Below are 18097 nucleotides of genomic sequence, written 5' to 3'. Positions count from 1 at the left end.
CAAATAATTCTCACATTATCTAGCAACCCCAAAAAGCAACACTGGGCATGTTATTATTAATGATGTTAATATATCAAAAGACCCTCCAGGCTGCTGCTGGAATAACGTTTTGTGACCACAGCTTCCATTTTTCTCCTATGAGGACAGCTAATTGAACTGTTTGTGTAAGTCAATGCCAAGGAAGTGCTTATCACATTACCTTTCATTCTCGGACCTCACCAAATGGTCCCAGGGATTTTTTATAACAAAAAGGGATTTCAACAGAAGCACCCTGTGATGACCCGGACTGGGAAGACAAAGACCACAGCCACACAAACATCACAGGACTAACTATGCTGGATCACCACAACTTTCATGTTTTCAAAGAATATGTTCCCATTATAGTAAGTGGACAATGAGTTAGATTTCTGGTGGTCAAATATATTCAACTTCTTTCTCAAGCAAAAAACAAAAAACAACAACAAAAAACCCCAACACTTTGTTTTATTACTTGAAAAAGAAAACATAGGAAAGAAAAAAAAAGAAAACTGAACTAAAACTCATTTTCCTTATTTAGCTTTCTTCTACCAGTCAAAACAAGTTGAAAGCTTTTCTGTTCAAAATGAGAATGCTTTTGCCCCTAACACTAAGAGGGATTTTCTTGCTCTTTTTTTCCCCTTCTCCCTTTACAGGACACTGACTCTGGGCCACCTCTCAGCTTCTGCTTGCTGCTCTCAGGCAATGACCTACACAAATCCAAGGTTAGGCCAGCAGGCTAGACAGAGGCTAAACTCCTACCCAACCACATAATGGGATTCCCCATTGCTTCATACAACCCCAGACCATCCTATCTGGCCCCTCTCAGAGTCACATTCTTTCAGATCAACATAATCTATTTCTAGGACTTTTATTTCATGTATGTTAACCTTCTCTCCTCTTGACTCTGACATATAGTTACAACCTTCACTTACTACTTATTCTCAGAAGAAAGCGACAGTAGGATCCCCTCAGATTCCATGGCTGAAAGACAGGACAGAAGAAAAGGGAACAGGCAGGATCCAGCTTAGCCCTTAAAGCCCATGCAGTGTTCACAAGACAAAGAGAATGCAAGTCTCTTGCTACTAGCAGGCGTCGCTTCCCTCAGGCACTTTGGCAAAAAAAATGAAGAAATAAACAGACTATGAAAAATCTTTGTGGAGGGGAGGAAGTGAGGAAAATCTTTTGCATTTGTGTTATCCGCATATTTCATGGAAACTGATTTGCTTGGTCCCTGAAAAAGCTTCCCGTATAGCAGACGTGAAGCTTTTGGTGTTTTCTTTGTTCAAGGTTAACTTTTACAAGGCTGATTTCCTCCCACTCACCTAGCTCTGCCACAGGCTTTGGCATATAAAGCATTCCAGAGCAAAATAAAATGAAATGAAATAAAGCTTCTATTGTCTGCTCCCAAGCTTGCCTTATTGGCATTTTAAAGCAGTATTCAACTCCTCTATACATGTAAATTTCCATCAGTTATTCCGCCCCAGGGTAGAACACCTAGTGCAGAGGAAAGAAAGGGAAGAAGAGCCTGCCTGGAATCATCTCTCTACTAATATCTGTCAAGGTGCACTTATGAGCGTCCCTTCCTCCTTATACTGTGAGGACTTTTTTTTCTCCTTCTGCAAAGCTGACATGAAGCCAAAAACTCCCAGTGAGGAAATATTTTCGTTTAACTGTGCAAAGGTCAGACAAAAATGTGCTAAGAGTGTTTTATTTTTCAACGCATATTAATCTCAGTTTTGCTTCCCCACAGAGACTCTTGAAAAGCAGTGGGAGTCAGTGCCTTGCCTTAATGCAGATTTCTGGCAGGCACAGTTCAAGGTTCTGTGGGGCTGCAATGACACAGGTGGTCAAGGGAGGAATTACACCACTCAGAGACTGACGAGCTTCCTCGCTGCTCTTTTCCTCTTAAGGTATATTCTCAAGTCTTTGGAAGGAATCTGTTAAGTGGTTAAGTTTAAGTTAGAAGCTACCTCTAACTTTAGCCCAATATGCATGCTCCAAAACAACTCTATAGTTTGTATCAGTAAAACCTGATGAAAATTAATGAATATAATAATGATGGATGAAATGTCCACGGAAGAAGATGTTTATGGTTTTTGTCAGTTAAAAATTAAAAAAAAAAAAAAAATGTTTTTAAAGCCATTTTCTCTTTCTTTTCTGGGTTAAGAACAAGGATGTGCCATAATCTTTTGACAAAACTAATTGTGTCATTTTCTCTGTTTTTCATGCTTGCCTCAGATACATCTTACTAAAAAGCTTCTAAATATATCCTTACTTTCCCAATCACAGCAAAAATTTACTTGGTGTTTTCCAAATCAGACCTATTACTGTGTCTTCCATGTTTTACCTTTATTATATGAAGGGTTCCTTCATTTAAAACCACTTACTTCCTTTATCATGGGCGAAAGGAAATTTGGTTACACACTCCAGGGATGAAATTGCCAAACCCAAAGAACAGCCTCCAATCACCACTGGTTGCGTGTGGGTCCTGGGCAGAAATCCAACAATAAAGGACTTTGGCAAATTAAAAGGTTGTGCGGGTATTTGACAACACAAGAATCACTTCGGTGCTGCTACAAAACAGTATATCTGCAATATATTTTTAACCAAACATTCTCCCACCACCCTCCAGCTACTTCAAGCAAATCCGCCCACCTCATGCTGGGGAGTGGGGTAGGAACGGATGCTAGTATTAAGATGCACACACTTAAACATACTATGTGGCCACTAAAGACTCAAGATACATTTGTACAAGAATTCTGCTTTCTGTGAGCTACATTTTCTTAGAGAAAATGGAAATCCATTTTAGTGCTTTGAGGTTATGCTATTTTCACATCACATGCAAAGCTGCTTTTCAAAATCTTAGATAAAACTTTTAGATTAACAGCTACTGTGTACAGTCTAGCCCTAAGGCAAAGAAGGATGGAAAGATTAGGATTTCTTTTTTATTTAAATCTTGCTGTTAAATCATGGAAGCCAACTGAGCTCCAGGGGGAAAAGTCAGGAAACAGTTGAGCAAGAAAAGTAAGCACTTTAAATTGATATCCCTTCAAAAATTTCCCTAAACCTGCTTTTATCAGACATCAAAAGTAGTTGAAGTACATTTACTAAGTTGTTTTTATTCTAGTATTTGGAGTATATTGAAGTCTTTCAAATGGCAGTTGAATCAAACACACTTAAAGTAAGTCGCCAGGGTGCATATTTGAAAAAGAAAAAAGGCTTCTGAAATACGGTAAGTAATGTTGAACTATTATACATCACTTCTACTTTATCTTAAGAAACACTTTAAATTCACAGCTCAATTTTGTCCCTAGGACAAAAACATGAAACACTATTTATTATCTGTCAATTTTAAGTTTTGATTCTGTCCCTTATAGAAGAAATTTCATATTTTATTACAGTTATTATCAGCTATAGCAATAAATATATATTGAGAAATTACAGTTTCTAAAATCTTGGGGACGCCTGGGTAGTGCAGTCGTTAAGCGTCTGCCTTCGGCTCAGGGCGTGATCCCGGCGTTTGGGGATCGAGTCCCACATCGGGCTCCTCCGCTGGGAGCCTGCTTCTTCCTCTCCCACCCCCCCTGCTTGTGTTCCCTCTCTCACTGGCTGTCTCTCTGTCACATAAATAATAAATAAAATCTTTAAAAAAATAATAATAAAATAAATTTAAAAAAAATATTTTCTTGTCTTCTAAGTGCTAATATTAAAAGGAAAAAATATGTGAGACAAGTCTTCCCTAGTTAAAATGAAATGTTCAAGTGTGACATGTTACATAGACGGCCTTCTTTCCATGCGTCCCAGCCTCTAGAATTGGAAATGACTTTGTACAAGGGCAAGATCTGAAGTCTACCATCTTTTTTAAATGACTCCCTTTTTTGTTATTACATTTAATATATAAAGATGATGCTTACTATCTTAGAATAAATTTTATCTTTCGATATTTAGTATGTATTTATGCCTTTCAAAATTTAAAGAGTTGATTCATGATCTTTAGAAGTCAGGGATTTGTAAGAAAAATACAAAATCTTAAGTAAACCTCATACATTAAAACAATTAGCTTATTTAGTAATCTTGAATTATGGCTATTGTTGTCAATATAGTACCAGGTTATTTATCTTTGATTGTTTTTGGCTATCTGTAATTTTTAATGTTGAATGAATGTGTCCAATAGAATAACAGGAGTATTTTGAACCGTAGATCTGGAAATTTTTTTCTATCCATTCTCTATCAACAGAAACCAGAAGTGATGTTAGCATGTGTAATTTTTTATGTAGCACAAGGATTTTCCCCAATGTTTTGCAGCAGACCGCTGAGTTGCTTGACCTGCCTGAGTGTGTCTCACTTGGCTAGAGATGGCCTGTCAAATCCATCACATACTGATTGGAATAGATTACTGAGTTGATGGAGCACCAGGATTAGGCCCATCTTTCTGCAAGAGACTCTGTAATCATGATGAGAGGTTATTGTTGCCTGTGAGCTCAAAAGAGACAAACCACACTGCACGCAAGGATCAACCGGAGCTTTTTGTTATGCAACAGACACTGAAAAACAATACTAGTCAGGACCTGTGCCACTAAGCCCAGTGAACATCAGAATGGTATTTTAGCACTCATAAAAAGTACAGTTAGAACATTTTAACAAAAATAATAAATTTACTTGGAAGGCTTCCAAATAAATTGTATCTCTTCTTGAAATAATGGGTCTGCTTAATTGAAATTCAATGTTTTATTTCTGGCTTTATACAGAGAACATGGTATCTTTTAAGGCAATACTCTAATTTGATTTAAAATATAAATTATATTATTCTACTCACAAAAATGAATACGTAAATATGGGAAAGTATATTATATATAACTATACAATTATGTGAACTTGGGCTTGGGAAAACTAATATTCTTGGGATTTCACTGGGTTAAAAAAACAATGACAGAAACTTTTCATGAAACCAGGCTTCTTGAATGTTTTAATACAGGATGCAGATATAGTTCCCTTTAAGGATATATTGCTTATATAAATTGTACCAACACTAAAATGCATGACATGGAGAATTTAAAATACACTTTCACTGAGCTATCATCAATGTGGCATTTTTTTTTCTTTGACCTCTACAAAACTGACGTATCTGTTTTCTTTCAGTTCATAAATGAAGCAGGACCACTTTTTAAAATAAATTCAGTTATACAGCAGGCCTGTGTATCCTAATTAAATAGGTAAAATATGATAAGTTTATATAGACATCTAATCTCTGAAAGGTATAGAGCATTACTAGTAAGTAACATCTCCTTGCCCAATGTATTCTGATGACAGAAGAGTGAAAATGTTATTTTCCATACATCAGAACCATGGCATACACATAGAAAAGGGTTCTCCTAAGCACAGGATTATATAACTGCATTTACCTTTAACAAAGAACTCTGATTTTCCTACTCACTCAAAGAACACCCACTTTTCTTGTGGAGTAGAAATCTGAGAGATTTGGGCATTATAAAGTGAAATATATTTTTCCACAATCACCCATGGTCTACAATTTTTAAATTTCAACATTTTGACACCATAAATAATGTGAAGTATAATAAACAGTACCTAGTTTGGAGTCTGTTAGATATATTTTAGGAGCTTTACATATATGTTTTCAAAATTATTCTTCCTAAATTTTTTTTGAGGTAGACACATTCTCTTTATTTCGTAAATTGGGCAAACAAGGCTCAGAACTCTTGTCTACAATCACAACTGATACAAAGGAGCCACGGTTTAACCCCAAACCAGTTCAACTGAATTTAACTGGAAGAAAAGAGCCAGATTAGAAAAGTTACAATGCTTCCCCCAATGCACTCAGAGCCACTGCTTTTGTACGTGGCTAGATGTGACTGCCCGATAGGCATTACTGAAAAAAAGAGAATGACATTATCCTCAGCTAATGTTCTGGTCCTGCCCCACTTTGTACATATCATACTATACTGTGACCGACTTCATGTTAATTGTCCCCTTAAAATCTAAGACTAAACGATGCTTTTCAAAAGACTGGCGTTATGTCTTATTAATTTTTGTATCCCCAGCACCTAACAGAATGCCTAGTTTACAGAAAAAAAAAAAAGCTATACAAATACATAAATGATTCACTGCATTAAAAAAATGACTGCATAATCTTAGAAGACTACAAAAGAGAACCTCCACAAAAATCCAATACAAAATTATTTATAAATATTCTGTATATTTTTATAATAAAAAACCAGTATTATTTCTAGAGCTATTAAGAAGAAATCAGGGACAGACCAGTGACCACAGTGCTTATTGGCTTGCCAGGTTTACTCAGCTCTCCTCTGTTCCTGCCAGGTGCATATCACCTCTATTCTAACATATACACCAAGTAGTGTTCTGTCACTGAATTTTGTTTCCTGAGATTATCTCTGAAGAATACAACAGAAATAACAATCACTTTGAGGCCGTGCATGGATTCAAGAATTCGCTTATTCACTCACTTCACACACATACTTACCCGATACTCCCTGGGTAAGAGGCGCTAAGGATACAAATAAACTATGGTTCTTACTAATCGAAAGCCCACAGTTCAACCACTGGCAAAGGCTTTATAAGACCATAATGCAATGGTATAAGTGTTACAGAAGTGAGTTTAGCGTGCGAAGGAAGAATGGAAGAAGGAATAATCACAGAAGATGTGGGAACTGGGTCTTGGGAGAAGAATATGAGGCTGTCAAAAGATAAGGGAAGATTAGGATATTCTAAGAAAGAAGTTAATGACATTTACGGTTATCCTCACAGGTGGGCATAAGAGCCTGACTGATAGGTGTGGATATGTCCCAACGTGGATAGGATGACACTGTCTGCAATTTGTATGAAGTAGCCCAGGCCATACTCTAATCCTTGATGCCTATCTGCTCCTTCTGCCTCTTACCTTGCTTTCCTCTATATTTCAAAACTTTAATTTCTCTTAGAACAGCTTCTGATTCTGTCAACTCCCATTACTGATGTCTCTGCAATTCTACTGTGTCAAAATCACCTTGACTATGGATAAAAAATAACCCATTACCATGCAAGTCAGAAGGATGTACAACACTCTGCTGTACAAAGTCTTTGTTCAATTCCATGTAACAGGCAGATTTCAGTTGGTCTTAGACAAGCCATGTCCCCTTCTGGACCTTCATTTCATTGTCTTAAAAATCACTTGTTCCAACTTTTTGCTCAAATGTTACCTTTTCAGGGGCGCCTGGGTGGCACAGCGGTTAAGCGTCTGCCTTCAGCTCAGGGCGTGATCCCGGCGTTATGGGATCGAGCCCCACATCAGGCTCCTCTGCTGTGAACCTGCTTCTTCCTCTCCCACTCCCCCTGCTTGTGTTCCCTCTCTCTCGCTGGCTGTCTCTATCTCTGTCGAATAAAAAAAAAAAAAAAAAAAAAATGTTACCTTTTCAATGAGCCTTATCCTGAACACTACACTCAAAAAGGCAAACTGTCCTTGTCCTCCACTCTCGACACATATACTCCCAATTCCCCTACCTTGCTCTATTTTTGGAAAAAAAAAAAAAAAATTCCCTAGCACCTTATATCTTTTAACATTCACTACTCAATTTATTTACATATTATTATGTACTAAAGAATTTATCTTTGCCCAAAGAGAGATCTGGCCTTTGGCCTCAGTTCCTAGGAAATAATCTCTAAACCCTTCAAGTATCCTACCTCCTAAGTGTCTTTGTTTACTTGGGGTCTCTGTGCCACACCAGAAAGTCTAACAATGTGATTTACAGTAAGGGCTTTGAGTCACACAGTACCAGTTCAGTCTCTATATGGGCTCGAGGCTGAGGTGAGCCATGTGGGCAGTTGACCATGTCTATGCGATGGGACTCCCTTAAAAACTCTGAACACCAAGTCTCAAATGAGCTTCCCTGGTTGGCAATACTCTGTGCTTATCACTACAGATCACTGTCAGGAGGAGTTAACCTTGTCCATGACTCCACTGGGACAGGCAACTGGAAGGTCCACATATAGAACCTTCCTGGACTCTGCCCCCTGCATCACCTTCCCTTGGCTGACTTTTATTTTATTTCTTTTAAGATTTCATTTATTTATTTGAGAGAGAGATACAGAGAACATAAGCAGGGAAAGTGGCAGAGGGAGAGGAAGAGGAGGGAGCCTGACTCAGGGCTTGATTCCAGGACCCTGAGATCATGACCTGAGCCAAAGGCCGACACTTAACCCACTGAACCACCTAGGTGCCCCGCCTTCACTAATTTAATCTGTAATGAACCATAACCATAAGTATAACAGCTTTCAGTGAGTTCTGCGAGCTCTTCTAGTAACTTACAGTCTGAGGGTATCCTGACTGCCCCAAACTTACAATTGATGTTAGAAGCAAGGGTGGTCTTGAGAACTGTTCTCTCGCTGTATAGTTAGGTTCACATGTTATTATGTGCCCCTCATTAGAATGTAAACTACATAAAGGCAGGGATCTTTCTATGTTTTGTTCACTCAACTATCCCAAACAATTAGAAGAGGGCTTTCAGAGAATAGTTGCTCTACCAATATTTGTTGAATGACTCAATTGAATGTATTGTACTAGCTGACTTCTGCCCTATCTTTTACTCTATTATTAAATGACACAGAATTTTATGACACTGGCACAGTATATCACCCAGTTTTCCAATTGAATCTTATTTTAAAATAGAGAAATGCAAAATGGGTAAGAGACTTCTTCAAATATTTTTAGAGAATGTAGGCAGTTATAAAGGAGGCTTCTGAATTTTCCAATATTTGTGGAAGCTGGACAAAAACAGTGGGCTTGAGAGAAGGCTCAATGCTGTTCAAGTCATCTTTATCTGACTTGCTGCTAGGTCAATCTTTTTCCACATCTGAATCATAATGAATGAGCATAAATAAATATATAATTGGCAATAGGCAGAAAGAGAGAATCAGAGAAAAGCAAGCAGGCACAGGTAGGACCATGTCTTTCCAGCACCTAAACAAATGTTACTACCCAGACAGGCCACTGAGAATTTTTCCCAAGGAAGGCAGATGCTTTGGACCTTTTGGTAGTTTTAAATTGCCTGTCTTTGTACAGGGATTTAGCTAAGCAGCTCTATAGAATTTCAAAAGAGGAAATGTGAACTTAAAGCCCAAATCAAAGATGATTCACTTGTCTTGGTCTATTGATTTCATATGTTCATAGAAAGGAGATTTTTTTTTAAAGCTGTTAATCTTGTTCATATTACATCAATAGTGTAAAGGCTGAGAGAGCACCAGGGATGTTTAGAAGCCAATTCTATGACATCTAAATTACTCTGCGTAATAAAATGTCACAACATGTGTGCTTCTATGTGACCCCTGACCTCACCACTGCTGAGTCCATCTGTTTTCAGGTACATTTAAAACAATTTCCAAACATCTATGCTCTCAATAATAATTTTAATGAGTTATTTAGATAACTTACAGAAATGGAAGCATTCTAATTTGGCTATCACCACTATCTACACATGATTATGGTCCACAACTAACAACACTGCATCTTTATCTCATCTGACACATACATATTCAAACTCTGTGTTCCACTTCTTTGGTAATAATACTAATCTACACCTTATCACTGAGGCTAAAATAAAAAATACATATACTCCTTTTATTTTTTTTTTCTTTTTAAGATTTTATTTGACACAGAGACAGCCAGTGAGACAGACAGCCAACAAGAGAGAGAACACAAGCAGGGGGAGTGGGAGAGGAAGAAGCAGGCTCCCAGCAGAGGAGCCTAATGTGGGGCTCGATCCCAGAACGCCAGGATCACGCCCTGAGCCGAAGGCAGACGCTTAATGACTGAGCCACCCAGGTGCCCCCATATACTCCTTTTAAAAAGTGAACTTTCTATCTCAATATTCCTATCCCAGAAAAATCCTTCTGATTTTATCTTCTAATATTCCTTCTATTTGTGTACCCTCTACTCAATTTACACTGCCATTGTGTTTTTTCTGGAAATCTTTGATTCACATCTGCCTGGATTATTGCCACAGAATCACATTATTGTGACACAGATGTTTTGAGCCTGGTTCTTTCAATGTAGCTATTTTGGCAGCTGTGAAGTTTTACTGTTACCACTCAGATATGGAGGTTTGGACATAAAACATTTTAGGTCTTCTCAGTAAACACAATTAGCCAACAAGTGGAAATCAACTCCCAACAAGAGATGCAAAGGCTAGGAACACAGACAGCATGCAGCTGTCTGACAGAAATGTGGCATATCCAATCATAGGAAACCACTGAAATAACTGGTTATCTTGATACTCCTGAGTCCAATTGGAAGGCAACAAGGCAGGCAGTGGGCAATGAACCAGAAAATGAAGAAAGGACATGGTAACACAGTTGACAGGGAAATCAGCCATTTCTTCCACATCTGAAGATCTGCAGACCATTTTACCTGCCATTAAACCCAATGAGGCTTTGGAGATGGGCTGGGGACATGGATTGCTAGATAATTCTCTGTTGGGGGCAGGTATTAACAATGCGGGGGGGTAGTTTTTCACCTGAAAAGAGTTCCGGTTGAAGCGAAGAAAATTCCAGAAGATCAAATGCAAAAATATACATGGAAAACTCACTGGTGCACACTGCTTCTGGTGTGTCAGAAGATGGGGCCTTATGCAAAATACGGGCCTGGAGTATATTAGAGTAAAAATCCCAACTATATTTAAAAGTTCTCTATTTTTCTTGTCAGGAAAGAACTATTGGACAACAGCGAAAGGTACATACTACATAGGCTTTAGTAAGAGATTTTCATAAAATGGAACTGCCTTCTAGACATAAGACTTTAGGTCAACAATTGGAATTTGTACATTTAAGGACCTGAGGGCCGTATTCATTGCACAGAAAAGAGAGGAAGCAGTCCTCAGTGAGCAGAGGGAGCAGCCCACAAAACAGCAGCAGCCCACGAAAACTTGGTCATGCCAAGAAAGAGTGGAGGCATCTTGAAAGCAGTCACGGAGGGTGTATGGGATGTGGAATAAGTTTGCCAAGATCACAGGCATGTCATGAGGGGATCAAGGTGTCTCACGTCCACCTTCCCAGATCCACTACATGGCCATTTCTACTCTAGAACCCTTCTGCTTTCTCCATCACTACCCAGAAAATGAAGCATAGGTCCTCTCTGTACTTGCATTTTCAAATCTATCTGTAATTGCTGTTAATCTCAATGCCAAAAGAGAGCCTAGGTAAACATCTGAGTGCAGGGCTCCCTTTCTTGAGAACCCTTGTCACTCATTCCCTGTTGATTCTGCCTCCAACTTTCCATAACCCAGAAAATCTATGGTACCTACAAGGGAAGGAAACCTTGCTCTAAGTTACCACATGCTTTCATAGCTTTGAGTTCCCTTGGGTCCTGTGATTTTGAAACCTACTCCTCTTTTCAGCTGTAACAAACTTTTCCTAAGGCATGGTCATGGCAAGTTCTGGCTCCTGACCAAGTGGGAAATAGGTCAGGTTTACAGAAAAAAACAAAGAGAAGGGGCGCCTGGGTGGCTCAGTCAGTTAAGTGTCTGTCTTTGGCTCAGGCTCCTGGGATCAGGAGCTGCCTGCTCAGCAGAGGAGTCTGTTTGTATCTCTCCCTTTGCCCCGTCCCCCAAGCTCATCCCCTCTCTCTCTCAAATAAGTAAAATCTTTAAAAAAAAAAAAAAAAGGAAAAGAAAATACAGAGAGAAAAGCCACCAGTTACTATTTCAAAAATGTTATCCCATCACAGTGTAATGAACTCTGTCAAAGGGAAATTAAAGTACCTTTCCTACTGTCATAATAAATTACCAATAATTGTTATAAAAAAGAAAACTGGGGATAACTCAGCTGCCATTAGAAAAAAAAGAATACGCACAGATTAGAAAGAAACAGGACTATGTCATCTCATTGCGCACCAAATTTTGTTATTTATTCATTCATTCCACAAATACTTACTGAGCACCTGCGTGCCTGTTCCGTACCAGGTTACAGAGTCTGAGGATACAGGAATGTGTAAAATAGAGCTTACATTATTGTGGTAGAAGACAAAAATTAAGCAATAAAAGTAAATGAAACCAGTATAACAATGTTAAATATTATGGGAAAAAAGTGGGGAAGGGAAATTAAAAACTAAGCAACATTGGAGTTTTAAATCGGCAACCAAAGAAAGGTCACACTTGAATAAAGATGTTTAAATACAGTCATGACAAAAGTGAGAGAGACAGTCATGTGGATTGTAACAGTGATGACAACTATGGTTCACAATTACTGGTCATTTACTACTTAATTATGCATCGTGCTATAATTTTTACATATCTTGTGTATACCTGCAAACATCTTTATGACCCAAATATTACTATTAATTCCATTTACAGATGAGAAAAAACTGAGAACAAATTTTTAATTTCACAAAGCTAGTTCATGGCAGACCTTGACTGTGAACACAGTACAATCTCATATAAAGTCTCTGATCGAGGCTGTGAAGCTCTGCATGCAAATAGTAGTTATGCCCCCACAGAGTCTAGGGAAATTTTCAGTCAATTCCTATATAGAGGTCCTTATACTATTCACTAACTTGCTTGAATTCAGATGAATGTATTAAATGTCTATTGCTCTGTTGATTCACCTTCCAGTTTATACGAAGTTTACCTAAGATCAGTATCCAAAAGTCCTTTACTTTGGTCTCCTTCTACTCTTGCTATTTTTAACTTAATGTGTAACCAGGGCCTTGATTTAACCTGCTACTACTTACTGTTTTGAGGGCCAGAGAGCAACCTGACCTCCTTGTAAAGAAAGACAAGAAAATTGTTTGCCCAATATTCTCACATTTTTTAGAGTGTAGCATTGCTCTTTTACTCATATTGATCCCTGTTATAGCATTACTTCAGTTTATGATTGGAAGATTCCTTTTATGAATAAAGAGATAACTACAGAAAGAACAGAGAAGAAAGGGGTCAAAGAACTAGATTTTTCCATATAGTGTAGGCAGCTAGCAATCTGACAAAAAACTGGAGGAAGTCAACACTGTCTATAAAAATCACTTGTTAAACAGTAAGTACTTTAACTACATTACAAACACCCAACATAGACTGTTGAATTCTATTCTTATTTGCTTCACATAGCCATGTTTTGGCTACCATCAATCCAAAACTTCTCTCTCTAGACCTGGGTTTCTCAGTCTTGCCCCATGGACATTTTGGGCCAGCTAATTCCCTATTCTGAGACCACTCTGCACACTGAAGCATGTTTACCAGCATCCCTGATGTCTACCTACTAGATGCCAGTAACTCACCTCCTCCGACTCATGACAACCAAAACAATCTCTGACATGGCCAAATGCCAACTCACGGAAAATATCCCCCTGGTTGAGAACCACTGCTATAGACTAAGAAAAGCGCTGAGATTCGTAAACACGACAGTTGTGTGTGTGTGTATGTGTGTGACAAAAAGGCCTTAAAGATGGAAAAGTTTTTAAAATAAGTTTATCTGAAAGCTATAATGACAAAATGCTTAGAGAAAAATCCTGTCATCACCATGTTTGGCAAATGGGTGATTTAGCTAACCTTCAGAGCAACTTTTTCATGTGTTGTATTATAATTGCTATCAAATTAACCAGTCTAGAAGGGTGGGTCAATCGTCACATCACCCCATCACCCTTAAAGTATTCATCCAGACTTCTTCTGAACAGGAGTGTTGCTTGTCCACCAGCACTTGTATATAAAAACTCAGAAGGTAGGAATAAGAGATTTATAAAACAGAGAGGGACCTCAGAGACCAAGTCCCCTTTATTTTTTTTTTTTTTAAGATTTATTTTATTTATTTATTTTTGAGAGAGAGAGAAAGACAGCATGCAAGCAGAGGGAGAGTTACTGAGAGAGGAACTCAAGCAGACCCCACACGGAGCACAGAGCTCTACCAGGGCTCAATCTCACAACCCTGAGGTCATGACCTAAGGTGAAATCACGAGTCGAATGCTTAATTCAATGAGCCACCGAGTTGTCCCCAAGTCCACTTCCCAAGGTTTACAGGACAAGACACTAAGGTCCAGAAAACAGAGTCACAGCACAGTTTATTATGATAAACCTCTGTGATTCAGACACTAACCTGAAATTTTCAGCAATGTATAGAACAATACAGGCACAGACTTACTATTGAGTAAAATGTTAAAAGTACACTCTTCAGTCGATTTTCAAGGTTTTAAAAGTTAGTAAGAGAAACCAGGGACAAAATTAAAAATGTTTTTCAAATAGAATGCACAAAATTAAACATACTATCAATGTACTTTTGCTTCAGAATCCAAAAATTTACATTTATTTTCCCTTTATAACGCATGATTACTTAATATCAACCAAATGGGAATGGTAGATTTCTATTAATCTGCTTTATCATACTTATAAATTATGACTACAACATAAATTTGGAACTTGAAAAAATCAACTGTTAAAAAGTACTCTGACTATATTATAAATACCTAAAATATATTGTTGAATTGAATGGGCTCACAGTAGAAACAACCAGATTGCAGTACCCATTCCAAAATTCTGTTTTAACAAAGTTCACTCCTGAGACCAGTGCAAGTCTTATTTTCACATATATTATTTTAGATCCTCACAATTCAATAAATACGATGTACCGAGTACATTAAATAGTCTGAAGCAGCAGGGCAGAAATTTGGACTTGTTGTATTTTAATTCAATCACTGCTTTCTCAGTCCTATTCCTTTTCCATGTACAAACAGCCCAGAGACAGATCAGCAATTCTATCTCCTAAGGAAATAGCCAACCAAAGAATGATTTACCAGTTTTTACTGTGTGTAGCCACTCCCAATCTGAGTGGTTCTCTTGAAATTTTCCTTCCTGACTGAAGAATTATGCTACCCATATTAGGTCTGGTGAACATATGAAGATTATTTAGCATATATTGTCCTCAAGTTGGGAACTTTAACCACAATTACTAAGCAATAGTAAAAATTGCATTCGAAACTCTATAATAAAATATTAAAATTGTTCTGGTTTCAGGTAATGGCACAGTAGCTTTTATCAGAAAACTCTCCTACCAAGAGCAACTTTAAATGCTATACAAAAATTACAAAACTCCTGTTTGAAAGCACTGGAGACTAGGTTATAACTACAGGTGTTAGGATACCTGAACAAAGGGAACTATATAAGATGAGAACCAAATTTATGTCCCCCTCCACCCCACTTGAGTGAAGTCTCCAGGTCTGCTGAGATAGGTAACAGAGGTTCTTCACAACACCCTAGTTTTACCAGGATGGGTAGTCAGATGTTGGAGTTTAAGGCTTCCAAAACAGAGGAAAATAAAGGGGAAATCCTATAAAGTTGGGATCCACAGGAAAGATCCCAAAATCTGAGTACATACTCTGCTAAAATTCTTAGCTGACTCTTGAACTGCACAGACCTGTAGAGAAATTCTAAGAGGTCCAGGAAATACAACAGCTGAGAGTTTAAAGAAACTAACTGGTGATTTCAGAAGCTGACCACCACCTGAGACATAGAGTTAGGAATGCAATCTGTCAGGGTGATATAGAGGCTTGATAAACACCTTGAGATATACACTGAAATCCTATTAAGACTAAACATATGAGTGAAGATCGTATCTCAGAACTAAGGAATACATGCCAGTAGTAAAGGCAAAACTGAAATGAACAGCACCTGTGACTAGGTGATCTACCAGTAACTGAACTGCCTGTCAAAACAAAATGCAGCATTCTTCAAAAAAGATAAAGGAAAAATAACAGGTCTCAACAATGTATTATCCACAATGTCTATTAATCAACTATTATACAACATGAAAAGAAACAAAAAAACCATAATAATTAAAAGAAGAAATATATAATAGAAAAAGATCTAGAGATGACCCATATTTTGAAATTAATAGGCAACAACATTAAAAAGACTATGATTCATCTGCCAAAGAAAACACAGGAAAATGAGATATAAGTAAAGAGATGAAAATTTAGGACAGAAATTAAAAATGCAAGAAAAAGAAAACAATGGAAATCCTTGAACTGGAAAATAAAATATTTGAAATAAATTCATTAGATATGCTCAATAGTAGACTGGACACAAGAAGAAAAGAATCAATAAAGGTAGGATAATAGTAGTTATACAAATTGAAGCACAGTGAAAACACTGAAAAGAGATAAAAGTTCCCAATGACTTATGGATAGTATCAAGTGATCTATCCTAAGTGTAACTGAAGTCTCACAAGGAGTAAAGAGAGAATGAAGCAGAAAAACATATTTGAAGAACATTGGCCACGATTTTTCTATAAATGACCAGAAGAGCAAACCACATATTTGGAGGAACTCATCGAAACCCAAAAACAAACACAAAGAAATGCAATTAACCTCATCATAGTCAAATTGTGGAAAACTAAAAAAAGACAAAAAACATAAAAGCCCTGGAAAAGCGAAACATTATATTCAAGAGAAACACAATAATAACTGATATCATCACAAATAATGGAAGCCAGTGAACAATGAAATGACACCTTTTAAAGTTCTGGAAATAAAATAAAACTGTCAATAAGAATTCTGTATCTAGTGAAAATATCTTTGACAACATGAAAGCAAAGTCCTTTTTCAGATAACAGAAGGCTAAGAATTCATCAGCAGACTCATAAGAGATGCTAAGAAAATGTGTCATGGTGAAGGGAAATAATATCTGATGAAAATTCATTTGAACAAAAATGAATCAAGAAAATAAGGAACAGCAAATATATGGGTAAATTTAAAAAACTACTTTTCTTTCTTATTTTTTAAAGGAAACCCACAAAACAAAGCTAACAATATATTGTAGTGTTCACACATATATGACAACAGCAGGTTAAAGAATAGGTGACAGTAAATAGAATTATCTTATTATAATATTCTTACATTATATGTGAAGAGGTAAAATATTCAACCAAATTGAAAAATTAAAGATAAATTGTAATACTCCAGCGATCATAAAAGAGAACACAGATCACCCTTGAATAACATGTTGTGAATTGCATGGGTCCACTTATACACAGATTCATTTCAATAAATATCATACTGGACTACAAATGTATTTTCCTTATGATTTTCTTAAAACATTTTCTTTTTTCTAGCTTACTTTATTGTAAGAATACAGTATATAATGCCTGTAACACAAAATGTGTGTTAATCCACTGTTTATTTTACCAGGAAACCTTCTGGTCAACAGTAGGGTATTAGTGATTACATTTTGGGGAAGTCAAAATTATCATGGATTTTTGACTTTGCAGGTCTCAACACCCCTAACCCTCTCATTTTCAAAGGTCAACTATACAAGGTGCTATGATTTAAAAAGCCATTAGAGAAGAGAGAATGAAATACTAAAATATGTGTGTGTGTGTGTACTTGTATGTGTGTATATATACATATATATAGATAAAAGATGACAGGGAAAAATAAACAAAAGAGCAGGAACAAAGGCACGAATAGAAAACAAATAATAACATTACAGATAAAGCCAATCATACACATCGTAAGTTTATTTGTGTGAATGGATTAATAAACACTTTAAAAGAAAAAACCGATTTAAAAAATTGGGGGCACCTGGATGGTGCAGTCAGTTGAGGGCCAGACTCTTGGTTTTGGCTCAGCTCGTAATCTCAGAGTCCTGAGATAGAGCCGCCTGTGCACTCAGCAAGGAGTCTGATTGAGACTCTCCCTCTCCCTCAGCCCCTCCCCTCCATGCTCCCTCTCTTTCCCTAAAATAAATAAATAAATCTTTTTTAAAAATCGATATTCAATTAGATTTTTTTTCCAAATATGCACTTTAAATATAAGCACAGGAAGAGATTTAAAGTGAATTGTGAGAAAAAGACATACCATGCAAGCAGTAAGCACAAGTAAATTCAGGTGGATCTATTAATCGCACAAAAGTATACTTTAAGACAAAAGAGTTATTAGCACAGATAAAGAAGTTTCACTTTATAATAATAATAACTTGTCAATCAAGAAGATAGTAACAAGCTAAATGGCATTTATTATATTAATTATGCTATTTTATTAGGTAGATGCATTTACCTATATAATAATATAATAATAGATATATATATACTTGTTGAT

The 18097-nt window shown here is 37.1% G+C and overlaps 1 long non-coding RNA gene across 1 annotated transcript in view; it reads right to left on the bottom strand.

Moving 5' to 3' along the window:
• The window catches only part of LOC123790408 (uncharacterized), a 238605-nt gene that overhangs the window by 111021 nt on the left and 109487 nt on the right, over nucleotides 1–18097 (bottom strand). The window lies entirely within an intron of this gene.

Source organism: Ursus americanus, chromosome 5 (assembly GCF_024610735.1).
Source record: "Ursus americanus isolate L20-20 chromosome 5, mUrsAme1.1.p, whole genome shotgun sequence".
NCBI classification, from domain to species: Eukaryota; Metazoa; Chordata; class Mammalia; order Carnivora; family Ursidae; genus Ursus; species Ursus americanus.
This window is presented reverse-complemented; position numbering and strand designations above follow the sequence as displayed.